Source organism: Trachypithecus francoisi, unplaced genomic scaffold, assembly GCF_009764315.1.
Source record: "Trachypithecus francoisi isolate TF-2019V2 unplaced genomic scaffold, Tfra_2.0 Lachesis_group14, whole genome shotgun sequence".
In the NCBI taxonomy this organism is placed as follows: Eukaryota; Metazoa; Chordata; class Mammalia; order Primates; family Cercopithecidae; genus Trachypithecus; species Trachypithecus francoisi.
Genome location: NW_022681459.1, coordinates 4,310,222 through 4,329,493, shown reverse-complemented (window position 1 = coordinate 4,329,493; position 19,272 = coordinate 4,310,222).

The following is a 19,272-nucleotide window of genomic DNA, read 5'->3' as shown; positions in this document are numbered from 1 at the left end:
TTTCTCTACTAGTATGTTGATTTCTTGCTTTTGATTTTTGAATATATATTACAGATTTTTGCTATGTTGTAATTATGAGGCTTACAAAAAACTTGTTATAGATATAACAGGTCATTCTAAGCAGATAGCAGCTTAACTTTTATCAAAAGAAACGATAACAACAAAAAATACTACATTTTAACCCAACTTCTCCCCCCTTTTGAATTTTTGATGGTATGATTTGTATCTTCTTATATTGTATATTCCCTAACAAATTATTGTAATTATTATTTTCAATAGTTTTGAATTTTAGCTTTCATACTAAAGATACAATTGATTTACACACTAATGTTACAATATCATAGTATTCTGAATTTGACTGTGTACTGACTTTCATGAATGAGTTTTATACCTTCAAATGTTTTTCTATTACTCAGTAGCACCCTTTTTCTAGCTTGAAAACTCCTTTTAACATTTCTTATAAGTCAGGTCTGGCAATGAACCCTCTCAGCTTTTCTTTGGGAAAATCTTTGTCTTTTCTTCATTTCTAAAGAACAGCTCTTCTGGATAAAGTACTCTTTGTTGACTTTTTTTTTTTTCATTCAGCACTTTGAATATATCATCCTACTCTCTCCAGGCTTGTAGAGTTTGCTAAGAAATCCACTGACAGTTATATCAGCCTTCCTTTGTGTGTGGTATGTTTCTCATCTCTTGCTGCTTTTAGAATTTGTTATTTGTCTTTGATTTTTGATAGTTTGATTATTATATGTCTTAGTATACTCCTCTTTGAATTAATTTTGACAAGGACTTCCATGCTTTCTGCGCCTGTGTGTTGGTATCTTTCCCAGATTAGGATAATTTTAACCATCATTTTATTAAATATGCTTTCTGGCCCTTTCTCTCTTTGCTCTCCTTCTGGAATTCCTGTGATTGAAAGGTTTAGTTTCTTGATGGAATTCCATAATTCCCATAGGCTTTTGTAATTGTTTTTCATTCTTTTTTTCTTAACTCCTCTTACTGAAGAATTTCAATGTTCTATCTTCCAGCTCATGGATTCTTTCTTCCACTTGATTAATTTTGCTATTTAAACTTTCTATTGAATGTTTCTGTTTAATCATTGTATTCTTCATCTCTAAGATTTCTATCTGGTTCTTTTTTACTGTTTCTATTTTCTTGTCAATATTCTTTTTGGGTATTTTCCAAATTTCAGTAAATTTTCTATCTGTATATTTTTGTAATTCAATAAACTTCTTTATGAGTATTATTCTAAATCGTTATTTAGTCATTTTATAGATCCCTATTTCTTTGGGTTCCACTATTGGAACTTTATTAGTTTCTTTTTGAAGTGTCCTGATTTCCTAATTCTTTGTAATACTTGTGTCCTTATGTTGTTGTCTGTGCATCTGAAGAGGCAGCCCCTTCTCCTAGTCCTTACAAGGTCTTTGGAAGGGATAATGTTTTACTATTTAGTCTAGCCTGTGATTCTGGAAGTGCCAGCTCATGATGACCTCAGGAAAAGCAGAGCTTGTTATGCGATCTCTAGTCAGCTGGGCCACTGCATTTGCTCTGGTATCAGGTGGAGCTACTGGGTATTGTGATGGCTTCTGGTCAGGCTGGCCACAAGATATACTCCATGCTTGGGCATTTCCACTATTTGGAATATGTGGTTGAGCATGGCTGCAGGTTGGGCTCTAAAGTTAGATGAAGACACTTATCTGGGCAGGTGAGACCTGAGGCTATGCTCCTTAGAAATGTGTAATATCATAGGTGGGAATTGAACAATGAGATCACTTGGACACAGGAAGGGGAATATCACACACCCGGGCCTATTGTGGGGAGTGGGGAGGGAGGAGGGATAGCATTAGGAGATATACCTAATGTAAACGACGAGTTAATGGGTGCAGCACACCAACATGGCCCATGTATACATATGCAACAAACCTGCACATTGTGCACATGTACCCCAGAACTTAAAGTATAATAATAATAATAAAAAGAAATGTATAACTGGGGATTTTCCCGCTGTCTGGGTGGAGCTATGTAGGGTGAGCTATAGGCTTAGATAAGTGGCTGTCCAACATTTCAGATCAAGCAGGACTAGCTGTTCTATTTCTCCAAAAAATACAGAGGCGAGAATCTTTCTACCTGGGCAGGACTGTTGTGTCGATTTTTGACTGCTCAGAGCCACTGCTTGCCTTTCTGGGTTAGGCTGGTGTACAGCCACTTAACTTTCCTGAGATCTGCAGAGGCGAGAATCTCCCTGTCTATGCGGGGTTATAGGCCAGGCTTTTTGGCTATGTGGAGTTGCTGTTTACCTTCCTGGATAAAGCCAATGTAGCCCTTTGCTTTGCTGAGATTCATGGAAGTGGGAGCCTCCCTAATCGAGCAGGGTAGTTGGGGTGGGTTCTTAAGCTGGCTAGGAAGAATAACCGTCTAGTGGCTCAAGCTAGATTATGATTTCCATCAAAGTCAAGCAGCTCAGTTTCGAAAGTGTGCTATAAGTTTAGCTGATATCTCTGACTCAGTACTTCAGCTGGCAGGAACACTGAGCTACCATCAAGATTTGTGCACTGGTCACATTTCTTCGTTTCTATTTAATCCAAGGACAGGCAAGCCATGCTATTTATTTTAGTGTTCCCCATGGAGTGAGATCAGAGTTGGCTTCGTAGAAGTACCTTGGAATGCTAAGGAAGCTGAATGACTTGCCCCAGTCCTCTTTCCCCGTTGTAGAAACTGAGTCCAGGAAAAATCCTCTGTCTGACACTGTGCTGACTCGGGGGACAGAGAGCATGGTCAGAGTGAGACTAGTCCTCTTACCTTTCTAATTCAGATATTGCTCATTTCTATGTATCATGCTGGTGTCTCACACTTGTTTCCAGGTGTTAAGGTTTTTGAAAGAATGTTCTAGTCCATGAATAGTTGGTAGTTGAACTTTCTGTAAGGGGAATTGAGGCCCAAGACTTCTTACTTCACCATCCTGGTCTGAAATCTACACCTTTTCGATAACACACAGAAATATTTTCTTTCAAGCTATGACTTGTTGTATCACTCTGTATTCATCAAGAGAAATATGACCTCCAGAAGACATATATTAAAAGAGTTATTGCAAGAATTGGCTTATGCAACTGTGGGAACTTGTTAGGCAAGTCTAAAATCTGTAGGGCAGGCTTTGAGGAGGGGCAAGCTGGGACTCTTGACATAAACTAAAGCTGTTATCCATAAAGCAGAGTTTCTTCCCCCTAGGAAAACCTAAATTATTCTTTTATGGCCTTTCAACAGATTGAATTAGGCCCACTTCACTTATATTACCGAGAATAATCTTCATTACTAAAGTCAACTTCCTATGGACTTTAATCAAATCTTCTATATTAGTCTGTTCTCACACTGCTACAAAGAAATACATGCAACTGGGTAATTTATAAAGAAAAGAGGTTTAATTGACTCACAGTTCTGCAAGCTGTACTGGGGGCACAGCTGGGGAGGCCTCAGGAAACTTACAATCATGGCAGAAAGTGAAGGGGAAGCAGGCACATCTTCACATGGTGATGAGAGAGACAGTGAAGGTGGAAGTGCTACACACTTTTAAATAACCAGATCTCATGAGAACTCACTCACTATAGCAAGAACAACAAGGGGGAAATCCACCCCCATGATCCAATCACCTTCTACTGGGTCCCTCCTCCAACACTGGGAATTAAAATTCAGCATGAGATTTGGGTGGGGACACAGAGCCAAACCACATGATCTTCCAAATATCTTCACAGTAACACCTATATTGGGTTTTACTGACTAATAGGAAACCATAGCTTACCCACATGGACATATAAAACTGACTACCACATTAACCTTTAAATTTATGTGATGTTTTTAAGTTTTAAATTCTGATATAACCAAATTTGTTAATTTTTCTCATTACTTTTTTTCTTTTGTACTAAGTATTATTAGTCGACTTTCACACTCCTGATAAAAACATACCTGAGACTGGGCAATTTACAAAAGGAAGAAGTTTAATGGACTCACAGTTCCACATGGCCAGGGAGGCCTCACAATCATGGTGGAAAGTGACAGGCACATTTCACATGGCAGCAGACAAGAGAAGAGAGCTTGTGCAGGCAAACATCCCTTTATAAAACCATCAGCTCTCATAAAACTTATTCACTATCATGAGTCTAGCCCAGAAAAGACCCACCCCCATGATTCAATTACCTCCCACTGGGTCCCTCCCACAACACGTGGGAATTGTGGGAGTTACAATTCAAGATGAGATTTGGGTGGGGACACAGCCAAACCATATTACACTATGTTTAAACATCACTTCTTTTGCCCATGTTTCCAAACAAATTATCTCATATTTTATGGTCATGTGGGTTTGTTTTTTACACTTTTTTACTATTACATACTTTTTCTATCTGCATTTTTTAATGGCTAGTGTTGTTATGATCTGAATGTTTGTGTTCCCCCCAAGATGTATATGTTGAAGTCTTAATCCCCAAGGTGATGGTTTTAGGAAATGGGGCCCTCGGAAGATAAGGTCATAAGAGTGAAGGTGTCATGAATGGGTTTACTGCCCTTACAAAAGTGGTCCCAGAGAGTTGCATCACCCTTCCACCAATGTAAAGGCACAGCTAGAAGTCAGCAGTCTACAACCCAGAAGAGGGCCCTCACCGTACACCACATCTGCCAGCACCCTGATCTTTCATTTCACTTCCCAGCCTCTAGAACTGTGAGAAATAAATTTCTGTTGTTTATAAGCTACCCAGTTTATGGTATTTTGTTATAGCAGCCGGAGTGAACTAAAACAGGTATGTAGTAGAAAAATTAATTTTTCCCCAAAAATGGATAGCCAAGTATCACAACATAATTTTTTGAAAAATTAACCTTTTATCCATTCATTTGATGCCATGTTTCTTATAAGTAGAGATTTGATAAGAACATTATACCTGCTTTTTATGTTTCAATAAAATGCTAGTCAATGTTCCCTTTGTGCTATAAATCAAGGCCAATTCATTGGTCAGAAAGCCAGAGTGGTTGTACTTGAACATTCAGGAGAAAAAAAAAAAAAAAAGTCCAGCTCCTGAATTTATGCATGCATGTGTATTTTAAGCACTAAGAGGCCAGGCGCGGTGGCTCAAGCCTGTAATCCCAGCACTTTGGGAAGCCGAGACGGGCGGATCACGAGGTCAGCAGATCGAGACCATCCTGGCTAACACTGTGAAACCCCGTCTCTACTAAAAAAAATACAAAAAAGTAGCCGGGCGACGTGGCGGGCGCCTGTAGTCCCAGCTACTCGGGAGGCTGAGGCAGGAGAATGGCGAGAACCCAGAAGGCGGAGCTTGCAGTGAGCCGAGATCCGGCCACTGCACTCCAGCCCGGGCGACAGAGCGAGACTCCGCCTCAAAAAAAAAAAAAAGCACTAAGAAACAAGCTTTGGGGGTTATACAGAGTGGACTGCAATAAATATATTATTGTTGTGTGACTCTCTTCTAGCCTTGGAAAGTGGCCCAGGGATTAAAAAAAAAAAAAAGAGGCAAGTTTTGGGATTTTCTTTCCCAAAATTTGGAATTAAGTTTGAGAATATATCAATCTGCCTTGTCTTTTGAACGAAAGGAACAAGAGTTTGAAAACTTTGGCATGGCCATATTTTACCAAGTAAATGACAATTAGAAAAGTAAGACTGAGAAGAATGAAACAGGGCACATAAAGATTTAGAGATAAGAGATGGCAAGCAATTCATGTTGGCTTTCTATTTCTTTCTTTTTTGTTTTTTGTGTCTTTTTTTTTTTTTTGGTTTTGTTTTGTTTTTGAGACTGAGTCTTGCTCTGTCGCCCAGGCTGGAGTGCAGTGGCGTGATCTCTGCTCACTGCAAGCTCCGTCTCCCGGGTTCACGCCATTCTCCCGCCTCAGCTTCCCGAGTAGCTGGGAGTATAGGCGCCCACCACCATGCCCAGCTAATTTTTTTTTTTTTTTTTTTGTATTTTTAGTAGAGACGGGGTTTCACTGTGTTAGCCAAGATGGTCTCGATCTCCTGACCTCGTGATCCGCCCACCTCGGCCTCCCAAAGTGCTGGGATTACAGGCGTGAGCCATAGCACCCGGCCGGCTTTCTATTTCTTTATACCAGACTCCTACTGAGGCACAGTCTCACTCTGGACCTTGAAAATTCCCTTAAATTCTTATTAATAGTTTACTTTAAAATTAAGTATCATGAATATATTTCTATTACCATAGATGTTCACTTATCCAAGTAGAAATCAGATGGTTTATCAAAATGATATATAAGAGAGAAGCTTACAGATACAACCATTCAGTGAGTCTCAAGAATCTGACAGTGTGCTCACAGAGTGGATGAAGAGCACCTATCAGTGCAATGAGTTTCTTAATCAGAGTGTTTAAAAGAGCTTCCACCCTGCTCACAACAGACAGATACACCCCGATTTCCCTTGGTACCAACACCATGCTATGCATTATTTTAATTTTTTGTGTATATAGGAAACATTTTAAGTGTATAAAATATAAATGTATAACTTTATAAACTAACACACTTGTAACTCCCCTCCAGGTCAAGAAAGGCTATTAGCAGAACCCCAGGGCCCTCCACCATGTTTCCTCCCAGTTACTATTTATAAGCCTTTCTTCCATAAAGTCTACCACTACACTCTCCTCTAGCTTTATCAAATTGCTTCTTCTCAGACTTTATGGTAAATGGAATCTTAAACTATTCTTTTTGTCTTTTTCTCTAATATTAGGTTGGTGATATTAGTTCACTATAATTTATAGCACTAGACTATGAATTTTCTTCACTGTGTAGTATTTCTTTTTTTTTTTTTTTTTTTTTTTTTTAGACGGAGTCTCGCTCTGTCACCCAGGCTGGAGCGCAGTAGCCAGATCTCGGCTCACCGCAAGCTCCGTCCGCCTCCCGGGTTCACGCCATTCTCCTGCCTCAGCCTCCCGAGTAGCTGGGACTACAGGTGCCCGCCACCTCGCCCGCTAGTTTTTTGTAGTTTTTAGGAGAGACGGGTTTCACTGTGTTAGCCAGGATGGTCTCGATCTCCTGACCTCGTGATCCGCCCGTCTCAGCCTCCCAAAGTGCTGGGATTACAGGCTTGCGCCACCGCGTCCGGCCCACTGTGTAGTATTTCTTTGTATGAATATAGCTCAATTCATTTGTTTCTTCATTGGTGATGAAAACTGGATTGTTTCCAGATTTTTGCCTATTGTGAATCATAGACAATATGCTGAGATAAATATTTCTGTCATCTCTTTTGGTAACCAGAAGTGAAAGCCCTGAAACATTGAGTTTGCTCAGCTGTGTTAAATAATGCCAGACTGTGGAACCACATATAGAACTTTCTGGGCCAATGAAATATGAAAACACAGGGCTCCTTGTTTTAAAAGTATTGAAATTTCAAGACAGCAACAGCAAAACATTAAAACAAGTGTGGGCCCTTCTAAGTTCACAAACCTCTATGACAGCACAGGTTACACACCAATGAATCTAGTCCTGCCAAACTATTTCCCAAAGTGGTGGCATGTACACCCCCCAGTTTTTCACTTGGATTCATGAAATTATAAGACACATAATAAAATTGAACATTTTATTGTCTTAAGAGTGGGTTCCAGAATTCTACTTCAGAAGAAAACTGCATGAGAAACTACCTTGTTTGATAAAGCTCATAGGATAAAGAAAGGGAACGATTCTGAAGGAAGATCAAAAGCAACCCAAATTAATACTAGATTTTATTCATGGGACAGTGTGAGGAGTGTAAATACTTTGGAATGGAGTAAAAGAGGCCAGAGAGAAGAGGTAGGGAAGGAAAGGAATTGAGAGGATGGTAGACGTTTGGTTGATGAGAAATGCCCAGTCTCAGACTTTTATGAATAAGAATTTATAATGTTTAATTTTTATTTATCAATATTTGTATTTATTGTTGTTTAATTATTATTTAATTGCGAATTATTTTATTGTTTTTAATGTTCATTGGCAGATGAAATGGATAAAGAAAATGTGTTGTGTACATATAATGCAATACTGTTTAGCTTTAAAAAGAAGGAAATTCAACAATGTGACAACATGGATGAAACTCAAGGGCATTGTACTGAGTGAAATAAACCAATCACAGAAAGACAAATACTGCATAATTCTTCTTATATTTGGTATTTAAAATAGTCAAATCCATATCATCAGAGAGTGGAATGGTGGTTACTAGAGGTGCGGGGAGGAGAAATGAGGAGTTACTAATCAGCAGGCATGAAGCTTCAGTGAAGCAAGACAAATAAGCACTAAAGATCTGCTGTACAACATTGTACCTATAGTCAAAATAATGTACTACACACTTAGACATTTGTTAAGGGGGTGGATCTCATGTTAAGTGTTTTTACCGCCAAAAAACAAGATAAAATTTTAAATATTCAATTTTAATGTGTTTGCATTTTCAAATTATAAACACTTCTCCCCATTTCCCACCAACAGATTTTCAGAATTGTGCAGGGATAATTTATTTGTAGATATTGATAAGGAGCAATGTACCATATTCAATTAATACCTATGTGGAAACAGGATTAGACAGGATAGAAACAAAAAAAATCCAGCAGAGGCAATAAATTGAAATCAGAAGTGCCCACATGTTTATATGCCCCTGGGAATTTGCAGAAGAGCTTGGACCTTTATAAAGCAAATAATGTGAGTTTCCACTAATTTTATTTAAAATCGGAGTTCATAAGCACTATACATATGTATAAGCAGTAGCTGTTTTTATTCAAATGTATCTACTGCATTGCTTGTCCTCTCAATAAGTGTAACTTGAAATAGGAAAACAGAACTTTCCCTTTGTGTCCAAATAAGTCAGCAATCATCACTAACATTTAAGTGTTCTAGTATAGCAATAGAAATTGGGACCGTCTGTAGAAATGGCAGTGTTTCTGCACAAACATGGCAAAGCCCAGTGAGGACTGTGGTGCCTAGTGGGATAAGGTGGTTGTAACAATAAATATCAGTTCCAGCAGTGGTGACCAAAACAGAGAATGGGAAAATCGTTCATTCTATGTATTAATAAACCAAATGTAATGAAAATTTACTTTTCAAATTTGTAAATATTACAAATTTAATGAAAAGTATGTGGGGTGAGCAGAGCTTGCCCAATACCAAATAGAACAGAAGCCATTGTAACACAAGTTATATAAAGTTTAGGAACTTGCCCAATAGACTTTTGAACTCTATAAACTCATCAAAGACAGGTACCTTGTTTTATTTATCTTTGTAAACTTGGCCCTTAACATAGCACCTGGCACATATTCAGCACTAAATAATGATTAAGTATCTGACAGATGAATTAAATGAGATGACAACATTTTATTAAAAACTATAGATAATTTTTTCACCAATAAAAGTTATTGGAGAAAGCCTATCAAAGTGAAAAAAATGAGAAGGTAGAAAAATTATCCAAAAACTAATATCATAGTTTATATATAAAGAGCCAAGTGTAAAAAAGAAATCTAGGCTCTAGTGGTTAAAGAGATGAATTTCAAGCTAGTGTGAAGATTATCAGAACCACAGGAATATAAAATGTATCTGTGAAAAGACATTGTATTTTTATGAAGAAACAATGAGAACGGATTAAAGAGAACTATAAGTATGGCCTGGAGCAAATAATCTAATGCGTAAGAATCACAAACCTGGATCACCCTCCCTGTGAGCTTTCTCTGCCTGTTCCCAGGACACTGAACACTACTAGGAGAAGACAGAGAATTATTCAGACTTGGCTTATTATGAATTCATACAGTTTAACTTCAAACAGGCCCTCTGTGTTTGGCAATCCTGTAATCACAACCAGGTTTTCTCCACTCTGTGGCAATTCCAAACTTCTCTTTTCTCAGCTCTCACCTGCCCCTCTCCTTCTGTCCCACTTAGCAGATAACTTCACTAACTTTAGTGGAAAACTGAGGCACTGGGATCATCAAGATCTTGAACTTTACCAGTCCCTGTTTCCATGTCAGTGCATATCCATTTCTACATTTATCCTTCCTTTTTTTTTTTTTTTTTTTTTTTGAGATGGAGTCTCACCTTGTTACCCAGGCTGGAGTACAATGGCACAATCTCAGGATCTCAGCTCACTGCAACCTCTGACTCCAGGGTTCAAGTGATTCTTCTGCCTCAGCCTCCTGAGTAGCTAGGATTACAGGAGCCCACCATCACGCCTGGCTAATTTTCGTATTTTTAGTAGAGACAGGGTTTCACCATGTTGGCCAGGCTGGTCTCAAACCCCTGACCTCGTGATCTGCCCACCTCGGCCTCCCAAGTTGCTGGGGTTAAAGGTGTGAGCCACCACGCCCCTCCCCTTCCTTTTAAAATTGTAATAGATCTTTCCTCTCATTTCTCCAAATATTACCCCTCCACGTATGTTCTCAGTCACATCCCTTCCTAATTTCTATGGACCTTAGAACTCATATTTTACCACCCATGTCCACAACATCTTTCCTGCACTGCTGGATTCCTATATATTTTTATTATTTTAAGTATGCAAATGTATAGCCTAACTTTAAAACAAAACATAATGAAACAAAAATCTTCCATTGGATCTGTTTCACATTCTAAGTACTATGAAATTTCTCTGAACTACCACATTTTTCCAAGTGCACTCTTTCTGATGATCCTTTTTTTTTTACACCATCTTATACTATCTTTAATTTCATAAAAAGGATTTAAGGTCTCTCTCCTACCTATTAAAAATATACCTTCCAGCCGGGCGTGGTGGCTCAAGCCTGTAATCCCAGCACTTTGGGAGGCCAAGACGGGCAGATCACGAGGTCAGGAGATTGAGACCATCCTGGCTAACACGGAGACCCCATCTCTACTAAAAATACAAAAACAAAATCAGCCGGGTGTGGTGGTGAGTGCCTGTAGTCCCAGCTACTCAGGAGGCTGAGGCAGGAGAATGGCGGGAACCCGGGAGGCGGAGCTTGCAGTGAGCCAAGATCGCGCCACTACACTCCAGCCTGGGCGACAGAGCGAGACTCTGTCTCAAAAAAAAAAATATATATATATATATATATATACCTTACACACTTGTTTCCACCTTTGCTTTCTCATTTTGATTATTTATTTTCTCAAACCAAAATCATTAAGGTTATGTCACAGTTTCTTCTAAATCTTTGTACCTCATAACCCATCAGTTACCAAGTTCTTTCCAGCCTTCCTTCCCAATGACTTTTATATTTTGCTCCTGTTCTTCATTGCCTAAATCCTTAGCCCTTTATGCCTGGGATACTGAAATTGCCTGCCAGCCAGTTTTATAAGGTAGAAAATGCTACATTAATAAGTTCCACAAAAATCTTCCTGGCTAACAGTAAGAAAGTTCTATTTATACTATATGATGAGTTGTCAGAAGACTCTGCTTCATGTTTCTTCACCCTGCAATTCAAGCTGATAAAGCAGCCCGTCTAAAAAATTGCCAGGCTCACAGCAAGGGGAAAAGAGAGCATGGCAAACTGCAATTCAGGGTTCAACACTTTGCCTGGATGTGGCATTCATCACATTTTATTGCTTTCAAATAGTACATGTACTCCTGTCTTCATGCTCTTCTCTCTATCCCTTACATCACCTCAATCAGCACCCACCACTTCTTCAAAACCTACACACTCTTCGACATCCTCAGAAGATACAATCTTTCTCTGCATGTATTCCAAATCTCTCTCCAATCCTTTCTTTCCTAATTATTCTCCAGCTACACTCTTTAGAGATTTCATATATCAGTATACACTGCTGATATAGATATTTCTACTTTGTGCATTAATTATGTCATCTATATATCTAATTTATCCAACTATATTGAATATATTTTGTAAAAAAAAAAGGTAATTATTGACATTTGTCATTTAAATTATTCATTTTTGTTTGTTTCAAAACAATCCCAAATGTCTCTGCCATGAAGAAATGTCTAATTTGTCTAAAGGCACACCAGAGGAGAGTTATCCCCTAATCAAAGTACACTTGTGAGCTGTGGAAAAGAAATACAGAGTAATGGAAGGTAAATGTGGTTAAGACTGTGGGTTCTCAAGCTAGAATACCTGGATTCAAATTCATGGCTCTACCACTTACCAACTGAGTGACCATTAGCAGTTATTTAACCATTTTTTCCTACATTACCTACTATTTATAAAATGACAATGATTATGATAATCTGTGTATATCATATAGCTATCTTAATGAATAAATAAGTATATAAATGAAAAGTCCTTATAACAGTGACTGCCATATATGAAACTTTCAAGAAATACTAGGTGGTGGTGTGGGGTGTTGCCAAGTCCGAAAATCTAACAATTTGGACAGTCCAATCTCTCAATAGAGCTTTATTGTTTTCAACTCTCCTGGCTGCCAGGAATAAAGTATATGAGGAAACTATTGCAAATACTAGAATTTAAAAAGGTGTCAGGAAATATTCCTAAAATATCCCTAGTACTTATTATATTTTTGTTCCCCTTAGCACTGAAGGCTGCCCAGGAATCCTTCAAGAAGTTCAATGAATAGGTGTTTATCGGCCTAACTTCTCAGTCCCCAAATAGAAATAACACCTGCAGTTTTCATATCACAACATTATTTTAAACATCCAAATTTTAACTTGTTTCAGGAAACAAAATAAAAAAAAAATATGCACATAAATTTGTTTATTTATAATAATAAAAGTAGAAAATAAGACATTTAGGATGATGGAAGCAAATTTTTAAATATTATAGACATTTTGCCATTTAACATTATAAAAGGAAGAGGTGGGATGAAAAAAAGTTATAATAAAAACCTAAAGGGACCAAAAAATATGCCACTATTGTTTTGCAGTTGGAAAAGCAAAAATAATACACTTTAAGGCACTAAGAGAAAACAAAATCCAATTCTAGCAATGGCTTGAATAAAAACAGAGGAAAGAAGGAAGAAAGAACTCTGATTGAGGATAAGACCAAGCTTAAAACGTTTATGAAAACACTCTCTACTAACAGGGAGAGAGAGAGAGTGAGAGAGAGAGAGAGTATGAACTGAGTATTAAAAAACTCTCCGTTGCCATTTATCAAATTGTGTTAAGTGGTGAACTACCCCAAATTCTAGAGCTTTAGGATGTTACTTTTTCTATTCTCAGCACTTTGTGATATATTTTCTTCCATGTGTTCTATTTTATTTTACTCTTCTTTGAGAATGTGTTTTTTTTTTTTTTATTTGTATAGATTCAGAGGTACATGTGCAGGTTTGCTACATGGATATATTGCATTGTGGTGGGATTTGGGCTTCTGATGTACCCATCACCTAAACAATGAACACTGTATCCAATAGGGAATTTTTCAACCCTCACTCTCCTCCCACTCTCTCAACTTTTGGCATCTCCAGTGACTACTATTTTTTTTTTTTTTGAGACAAAGTTTCACTCTTGTTGCCTAGGCGGGAGTGCAGTGACTTGATCTCAGCTCACTGCAACCTCTGCCTCCCGGGTTCAAGTGATTCTCTTGCCTCAGCCTCCTGAGTAGCTGGGACTACAGGTGTGCGCCACCATGCCCAGCTAATTTTTGTTTTTTTAGTAGAGACAGGGTTTCAACATGTTGGCCAGGATGGTCTCAATCCCTTGACCTCTGGATGCACCCACCGTGGCCTCCCAAAGTGCTGGGATTATAGGCGTGAGCTACCACACCCAGTCTGCTATTTCTTTCTGTATGTTCTTGTGGACCTGTTGTTTAGCTCCCACTTATAAGTGAGAACATGTAGTATTTGATTTTCTGTTGCAGTTTTTCACTTAGAATAATGGCCTTCAAATCCATCCATGCTGCTGCAAAGACATGATTTTATTCTTTCTTACGGATGAGCAGTATTTCGCGGTGTATATATGCCACATTTTCTTTATCCAATCATTCATTGATGGACACTTAGGCTGATTCCATGACTTTGCTATTGTGAATAGTGCCATAATAAACATACAAGTGCAGGTATCTTTTTGATAAAATGATTTCTTTTCCTTTGGGTAGATACTCAGCAGTGGGATTACAGGGTCAAATGGTAGTTTCTATTTTCAGTTCTTTAAGAAATACCCATCCTGTCTTCCAGAGAAGTTACACTAATTTACATTCCCACTAACAGTGTATAAGTGTTCCCTTTTCTCTTCATCCTCACCAACATCTGTTGTTTTTCAGTTTTTTAATAATGGCCATTCTGACCGATGTAAGATGGTATCTCATTATAAGTTTGCACTTTTCTGATGATCAGTAATGTTGAGCCTTTTTTTCATATGTTTGCTGGTCACTTGTATTCTTTTGAGCAATGTCTAGTTGTGTCCCTTACCCACTTTTTAATAGGGTTGTTTGCTTTTTGTTGTTGTTGTAGAGTTGTTTGAAGTCCTTGTAGATTCTGGATATTAGTCCTTTGTCAGATGCATAATCTGGAAATATTTTCTCCCACTCTGTAGGTTATCTGCTTACTCCATTGATTACTTCTTTTGCTGGCAGATGCTTTTTAGTTTAATTAAGTCTCATTGGTTTATTTTTGTTCTTGCTGCATGTGCTTTTGAGTTCTTAGTCATAAATTTTTTGCCTATGCCAATATTCTGAACAGTTATTCCCATATTTTTTCTAGGACTTTCATAGTTTCATGTCTTATATGTAAGTAACTCACACTGAGTTAATTTTTGTATATGGTGAGAGACAAAGGTCCAGTTTCATTCATGCCTGTATTTTGTAATTCCTTCAGTGAATTTTTCAAATCCAGAAATTCTGCTTTTTTTTTTTTTTAAGATATCTATCTCTTCTTTCATATGCTACATTGTTTTCCTGATTTTGTTTCATTGGTTTTCAACTTCCTCTTGGACCTCACTGAGCTTCCTTGTAATCCATATTTTTAATTGTTTATCTGTCATTTCAGAATTTTCATTTTGGTTAGAATCCATTGCTACGAGCTAGTGTGATCCTTTGGGGATGTCTCAACACTGGTTTTTCATGGTGCCAGAGTTCTTATACTGGTTTCTTCTCATCTGGAGAAGGTGTCACTTCTTGTTTTTGATTTACTTTCATTTACATGGGATTATTTTCCACATGACAGTGTGGAAATCAAATACTACAGTTGAGCAGGGTCCTTTAGCTTTGATTCTTTAGCCTTGGTGTGTACTTCTTATTAGCATGTTTTGTATAGGGTCTTGCAGTTCAACCTCCACACCAGTAGGTGGTGCTTATGGGCAAAAGCTGTCTGTCACAGAAGCAGATGGCTATTTGCTTGATCTTGGTTTATTGGGAGGAGCTGAAACACCAAGCTCATCCATGAATGCTTCAATGATGCGCATAGGCACCAGCTCTGATGGGAGTGACTGAAGGAGCTCCTGGTGAAATGTGCCAAGGTTTCTGCAGTTGGAGAGGGGGCTCCACCAGCTCCACATCCTGGGCAGACAGGAACACAGTCTCTTTCTGTATCACACCCTTGTCTCAGGGCTGATGACTCTCAGTTCAGACAGAAACTGTCATCTAACGCCAGGCCACAGTGTCACTGAAAGCCAGGGAAAACACCTGTCCCGTGATTCTTCACTGGAGTGGCTTCAGCGTGGGATCTCTTCCCTCAGCTCAATATAGACAGCTTTGTGGCTCTCCTGTTCTCCAATGTAGGAATATTGCTGCTTCATAGAGAGAGGGGGAATGGTTCTGCCTTTCAGTACATGCAGGTGGGAGTCAGCTGTGGTGGTGTCAGCTGATTGGATCAGCTTAACCTCAGACCACGGAGGGAATGATCAGGTGCCATCACTGGGCTAGGCAATCCTCTAATCCTCAGGTTCCTAAATGGCTCCCTGGGCAATGGGCATAAGTCCTGGGGGGACTAAACCAGGACCAGACAAGCAAACATGTCTTCAAATTCCCAGAGTTCAGGTATTGGCTGTGATAGGAAGGGGTGGGCTGGCCCCTAGGCTGCTGGCAAAAGGCTTCAGAAAGGGCAGGCAGACTGCTCAGGCAGCTGCGGAATATTCCATCAGCATGAGCAGTGGAGGCAGGCAGCTACAAGGTGCATGGCCAACTCATACCTAACTCTGGCAGAAACAGTGGTGGATTTGGTCACCGTGGTCCATGCAGGTGCTGGTCTCCCTGTTCCCACCCTACAACTGCTGCTAATAAGATGAAAGCAGGAGCCCTAGGGCAGAATGCAGGCCTCTGAGGACTACGCTTTCAAAAGGGTGCTAGGCAACAGCAAAATGCTCAGGCAGGGGTAGCCTGAGCATTTTGTGAGAGCAGTGAAAGCTAACAGCTGTGGGGCCCGGGGCCCATGGCCCACTCGCACCTTCCTCCCACAGAAGCAGTGGTGGTATCCACCACTGAGGTATGCAAAGGTGTCCTGTCTTCCCACTCCCTCCCTGGCCTGGCAGTGGTGGTGGCAGTTGCAGCAACAGCAGCAGGATCCCCAGGGCAGATTGCAGGCCTCTGGGGGCTGGGCTCTCAGAAGGGTGCCAGGCCACAGCCAAAATGCTCAGGCAGAAGCAAGGTGGCTGTACAGTGAGTCTAGGGATGGCAGGTCCCCCTTAGTGGGAGCAGTGAAAGCAAGGGTGCTCAATGTGCTTGCTTCTCTACCCTGCAGCAGCAGTAGCAGTGATACACATCTTTGGGGTGCGCAACAGTACTTGACCACCCCACTCCCTCCTGGCACTGCAAAAGCAGCCGGTACCAGGCTGCAGCATTTCAAGGATCAAAAGCCTGTGAATTCTATGTGGGCCCAAGCAGTGCCTCTGCACAATCTCCAGGCAGTTCCCTGTGTTAGACTGGAGGCCCCAGGGGTTCAGGGAGCTCTCCCATAGCTAGGATTGTAAAAGTCCACGGTGGAGTGGAGCCCCAGGGGTTGCTCACTCAGCCTTTCCCCATGTCAGGGAGCTACTCCTGGCTCCATGCCAATCCCAGCTCAGTAGGCTGCCTGGCTTCGCTTTTCTTTGCTTTCCATAATTCCTATCACTTCTCTGATGAATTCCAGCGTGCTGTCTCGTTTAGATGATCTATTCAAAGTGTTAATATTTACTATTTTGATTCATCTCCATGGAAGAGGAACCCACTAGCTGCTTCTAGTCAGCCACCTTGAAGCAGAAGCCCTTATTTTACTTTTATTTGTACTTTTTCTTTCAGAAAACTTTTTAAATATGTCATTAAAATGGTAAATTTGCAACTTTAAGTGAAATCTAGTTTAGAATTGATGAATTATGCGTGATGATATTCACATCATGAAAGTACTCAATAGCAACCAGCCAAAGACATTACTTTGATGCATAAAAATGTCCTGTGTCTGTTTCTGCAATATATTTCAGGATAAAACAGAAATTGTTTCTATAGTGGATTTTCACATGGAACAAGTAAAATGTTCTTGACTGAATGTGTTGGCTTTCTATTAAAGGGCATATTTTCTTCCAACAAACCATTAGTTTACCAGTGTTGACGTTAGAAACAGCTCCTTACTAAAAATAAAAATGTACCATGATTGGATCTCCGCTTTTAAGTGGATTTCTAGTAACTATGATACTTGCATGAAGTTCAGGTTGGAATCGATCACTAATACTATCCTAGAATAAAAATTGAGATACAGATTTATTATTTCTAAGCCTAAAATATATTACTGTATAGGTTTGAAAATATAATTCAGCTCAATAAGTACAATATTCACAGTTAAGAAGTCAACTGGTCCCACCATCCTCTAATTACCCCAAACATTTCTCCCCTTATAATTATTCTAGAGACTCAGTTTCCACAGCAGGGGAAATAAGGAGGTTAATTATCTGGAAACACAGCTATCCTTTCATTGTTCTCCTACTCAATAATGTTATAGAATTCATCCTTTTTTTAGATTTGATTCCAAAAACTAATCACTTTTCCAACTTTGGCCCCCACTGTTACCCAATTTGCAGTTATTTTCTAATCTGTTTTCTAAAACGGACCATACTCAGCACTTCTTGTGTCTTTATATAGCTGTTATTCCTAGGACACCCCCCTTTGTCTCTGTATCTAAACTCTACCTGTACTTTAGGAGTCATCTCAAGGTCCTTTTTCTTTGGGTAGCCTTCCCCCAGCGTCTCTACCTCTTATTGACTTTCCCTTTTCAGAACTTTTAATCCCGGGGCATGGCACTTACTCATTTGCATTAATGATCTATACTGTACCTTCTTTTCTGATGCTTTCATATGTGCTAGTCTTGGGACTAGAGGGAGACTATAAATTCATTGAAGACAAGGGTATAGTTTATTCTTTTTATACTGTGCAGTAAATTTCAAAACAAAACTAGCATAGGGATTTGCAAAGAATAAGTGCTTAATAAATATTAATGTTAATTCTTATAAGATCTTTAAATATTTGAAAGATGAGAACAACCCTTAAGTTCAAACTTTACATTTGTTTATGATGGCCATCATGCCATTGAACCTGTTTTGATCCCTAGTCAACCTATTCAATATAAAGGAATGAAGAATCATCAAATACTTCCAGCTGAATATACCTGTACCCTTTCCAGTAACAATCATATACATTTTCCTCCATCAAAGTTAGTTAACCTCACAAAAAGGAAAAGGATTTTTATTCTGTGTGTTGAGTAGGTGGAAGAACAGCTGTATCATTCATTTATCATTTGAGGTCTTTATTCATTTAACAACTATTTATTGGAAGCCTACTATATATAAAAGATAAACCTAGTATGGAGCAAATGCTCCAACTCTATGGTCCATCAGAATATTCCATCAGCATGAGAAGTGGAGGCAGGCAGCTATAAGGTGCATGGCCCACTCGTACCTCCCTCTGGCAGAAACAGTGGTGGAATTGGTCACTATGACCCATGCAGGTGCTGGTCTCCCTGTTCCTGCCCTACAACTGCTGCTATTAAAATGAAAGCAGGAGCCCCAGGGCAGAATGCAGGCCTCTGAGGGTCCACTATGGTCCATTCCTTTATGCCTTGAAAATCTTCCAGTTTTCTCATGTCCTCTATTAAATGCAGACATACCAGAGAAAAGAAATGTTTTGAACCACTATTAGGCAACAACTGTCAGGATCATTTGACCACCTTCTGAATATAAGAACAGCATCTAGCAAGTCAGGAACAGAGAGGACACTGAAGGCAGTGTGATAAGTGCTAAAGACAAACCTCATCTATAATCTGCCTAGGAAATTCCCAAATTCCATTCTATACATGTGGGCAAGGGTAGATTCAACTCCCTCTCATTTCTCGATTTTTCTGGAACCAATATTCAAGTTTTCTTCAACTCTGGACTATATATACAGATCTACATATACATACATATATACATATATGCATACACATATGTGTGTG